The sequence below is a fragment of the Notamacropus eugenii genome, chromosome 3 (assembly GCF_028372415.1).
Source record: "Notamacropus eugenii isolate mMacEug1 chromosome 3, mMacEug1.pri_v2, whole genome shotgun sequence".
NCBI classification, from domain to species: domain Eukaryota; kingdom Metazoa; phylum Chordata; class Mammalia; order Diprotodontia; family Macropodidae; genus Notamacropus; species Notamacropus eugenii.
This window is the reverse complement of record NC_092874.1, coordinates 330,976,114-330,980,316: the sequence shown is the minus strand read 5'-3', so window position 1 is coordinate 330,980,316 and position 4,203 is coordinate 330,976,114. Positions and strand designations below refer to the sequence as shown.

Here is a 4,203-nt window from a genome sequence, read left to right as displayed (position 1 = left end):
TTTCATATGTAAATTTGATGTCAGTCCATTTATAGAATAATTTAGAAAGGTAACTATAAAATCTTTGCTCCTAGGTAGATCTAAGTGACTGGAATCTCTTTCAACTTATACCTTTACAATTCTCATCATTCTCTATTGCTCCTTTTTCATGTTCCAAACCACTTCTTCAGTTTTTAATCTTTGATTGGTTAAACAAATTCAGATAAAAACTTTAGGTTTCAATAATTTCTGGGATCCTTATGTTTTTAAGCTTTGGATAATGTTCATCTGTGGGTAATTATGAACTTCAGTTGGTGTATTAGAGCACTTTGGGAGGAGAAGACAGGTTGGTTCTTGATCCATGATTGCTTTAGCATAAGAACTCCCAGTGTAGAAATTCCCTCTATTGGGACCTATATAGATCTGCAGCCTATAGTCATAGAGAGTTGCCTGGTGGTGCTGAGAGGTTAATGACTTGCCTTATGGTCACATAGCTATAACAAATGAGAGGTAGAACTTGAACCCAAATCTTTATGTCTTCCTCTATCCACTATGACACAGTGCCATTCTGTTTAAAATACTTAGAATTTTACAAATGCCTATTAGAATACTATTCAAATCAGTATGCATGTGTGTGTACATTTGCATGTATATATATGGACATATATGTATGGGTGTATATATACATACATACACATGTTAAGTACACATATTTTATATTATACATGTATATTAGCATCATACCACAGTTTACTAAACTGTCCCAATAATTTTCTTTGAAAAAAATATTTATTGCTTTGAATTTGCTAAACACCAGCAAGCATGAACATTTCCATATGTAAATAAGAAAAGAATAAGCGAATTACATGAGAAGCCAAGAATCTCAACTATGTCTAGCTTTTTTATTTTAAGCGCATAATCATACATATTGCTTTCCAGTCTATCCTGATTTCCTGTCTCTCTCTGAATTTCTTTCTGTTCTCTTCTGTGCATTCCCTTAAATACTTCATTGATATCCTTTTCTTCTTTCTGGCATCACTGTCACTGCTCCCCTCCCCTCCCCTCCACACATACTTTAAACCTTCTTCCCTTTCCTCTCTCCCCTCCTATTTCCTTGCTTCACTTAATAAAATTCTAATACAATTTTTTTGTGCTTATATTTACAGCTTTCTTTGCCTGGTTCAGATAGGTTCAGGAGATGCGCTCTCTCTTTCTCTCTCTCTCTCTCTCTCTCTCTCTCTCTCTCTCTCTCTCTCTCCATATATATATATATATATATATATATATACATATATACATATATATATACGTATATATGCATATATATACGTATATATATATATAAATGTATATACCTTCCTCCAGTTCTGTGCACCCAAGTTATATGAAAATAGTAGGTTCATTTTGCTACTTTCTTATTTTGTCCCTAGAGTATTTAATTTTTCAGCCCTCCTTCACTCAAAACAAAGTCAAGTGCAAGTCATGTCATCATTTCTCTGATGGCATGGTCTGCTTTGGCAACGAATGACGAACACACATTTAATTTTTATTCCCCTTTCTTTCTTCTTATAAAATCTATAGTATGGGATAAAACTACCTATAGGATCTATGTTCCTCTTACTTTATTCCCTCTGTGATTCTGGAAGATCGATCGATTCTGAAGGGACATTTATCTCTTCTCCCTATTAGAATGTAAATGTGTTATGATTAATTATCCTCTTCTACTTGCTCAGATACATTTACGTTTCTGTGTTTCTTTTGCCTCGAGTTTTTGTTTCAAAGCTTATACCCATTTCCCTTCTGTTCATCCAGAATGTTTCAAAATACTTTTTTCTGTGAAATGTTCATCTTTCCCATTGTAGGACTATACCCAGAATTTCAGCGTTAAGTTCTTCTTGGTTGTGTCTTTTCTTTTCCATTTTTAAGTATTCCATTTCAAGATTTTCTTTCATTTATAATAATATCAGCATAATCTTATATCAGACTTTGGTTGCTTGATACTTAAATTCTTTCTGGCTACTTGCAAAATTTTTTCTTTAACTTGAAAGTTTTGAATTTTGACTATGGTATTTGTAGATATTTTTAATTTGGAGTTTCTTTCTAAGAGTGACTAAGACTAGACTCTTCTAATTTTCACTTTTTTGACCAGGGACCCTGCAAACAATCCCCCCCCCCCCCAACATACACACCATGGGGTGAGAAAGTATTTATTGTTGACAAAGGTCACTAAGATCAGTGGTTAGATTTGGCCACATGCTCTAGTTCATCCTTCTTCTTGATGCCATAAGTGTTAGAAAAGGACTTGGCAGCACTGAGGAGCTCATTGGCCAGAGGCTCAGCTATGGTCTTAATGTTCCAGGAGGCAACTTCTCAGGTACCTGTGCAGAGAAGCCAGATGGCCTGGTTCATCTGCCAGAGGTGGGGGACACATCCACTGCCTGGTGCCTCTCAGCCCCTGTCCACCTGATTCTGGTGGAGTCCTCATGGAGACCACTGTGAATGACATTCACAAGAATTTGAGGTAGATTTTCTCTCTTCAGCATATAGATGACCTTGAAGGCATGTTTGGGCAAAAGCACTCGATCCCATAGTGCCCCACCCTGTGGGGAAATGACTTGGTATACTTCTGCACTGCCATGCAATCGTGCAGGGAGATGTCATTGATCTGCACATCATCTATATTCCACTTGCTGAACACTGGATGTTAGGGGTCTCAACCCTAGATGGCACTCATGTCTCCCACTGTCATGTCTATCTTCAGTCCTTGCCTGGCCCTCTGGGCAGTTTTTTCTTTTGTGATTTCTTGAAATATAGTGTTGTGAACTATCTCCCACATGTAGCATGGGGGTGTCATCGTGTGACTCGAGGGGAAACAGAGTAGGCATCTCTAGCCTCTTCTCCCCAACCCTAACCCTTCTCCAAGATAGACTTTGTTTCTTGCCAGCAGGGGAAGTAGAATGTTGGGACCAGAGGCCATCAGTCTGCTCTCCTCAGAGAGGGATTACTGAAATAATATTATATTGAATTTATTTCTATAAATACTATTAAACAAGAGGATGCAGTTTCGATGTTCAAGCTAAAGTTTTGATCCTGGTTCATTAATAGGAAAGGAATATCCAAACTTTATAATCAAAGACTCTCTTCCCACCAAATACTAGTTCCACAATGAGCATACGTGGCAATTAGCAAATAAACTCATTTATACAAGCCAGTTGTGGCTATTCAGTCATTTGAGTCATGTCCAACTCTTCATGACCCTATGTGGGGTTTTCTTGGCAAAGGTACTAGAGGGGCTTGCCATTTCCTTCTCCAGCTCATTTTACAGATGAGGAAACTAAGGCAAAATAAAAGTAAGAGTAAAGTGACTTGCACAAGGCCACACAGCTAGTAAGTGACTTTAAAACAGAAAACAGAAGTATGCATAGGAAAATATATACCAGACAATACAGAGTGAAGGACTTTGCCCACTGGGAGCAAAGTAACTCCAATTCATCAGGAGAAAAGGAGTCCCAGATCCCACCTAAGAGGAAATTCCCTGAAGTCTCTAATGCAATAGGTAGAGAAGAGGACATGATGGAGATTGCTAGCTCTTGTCACGTCAGCTTCCTCCTAGAGTCTTACTCTCCCTTCAGCAACCTGAAATGGAATTAGCGTTGTCCATCCTGAAGCTGGAAGCCCAAGAGCTGGCAGAGACCGAACCTTTCCTCTCTCCAGCTCTCACCAACTCTGCCCCATGCCTCATGCCAGTGTAAGGCACTGATAGCCCCTAATGAGTAAAGGATTCCACACCAATGGACTTTGGGAGTCAGGTTACAATGGCATCTAGGGTTTTTGTTTAATCATGATTTTCAAGAAATCTGACCAGTCTTTAGTTATCTTTTCTCTACCTGTGTTTCCAAGTCAATTCTTATAAAGTAGAATATACCTTATATTTTCTCCTAATCTTTCAGCATCTTAACTTTGTCCTAATTTATCTTTTTGTGTATTTTATCCATTGAGTTCTAATTTCTCCTTTTTTCTATTGTATCCATTGAGTTCTAATTTCTACATTCTAAGTTTTTTTAAGGAGTTCTTCATCGGCAGTATTTTACATCTTCATTTCAAGTTATTTATTCTCATTTCCGTTATTTTTTCTCAAGATCTCTAACTTCACATATAACTTCATTTTCTGCCTCTTCCTAAATTTCAAGTTAATTTTGGGAATTCTTATAGACAAGTCACTCT

The 4,203-nt window shown here is 37.5% G+C and overlaps 1 pseudogene; it reads right to left on the bottom strand.

Annotated features, from left to right (window-relative positions):
* Positions 1 to 2,211: 2,211 nt before the first annotated feature.
* On the bottom strand, positions 2,212 to 3,721 carry LOC140532147 (small ribosomal subunit protein uS7-like; annotated as a pseudogene).
* Between the last annotated feature and the right edge of the window lie 482 nt (positions 3,722 to 4,203).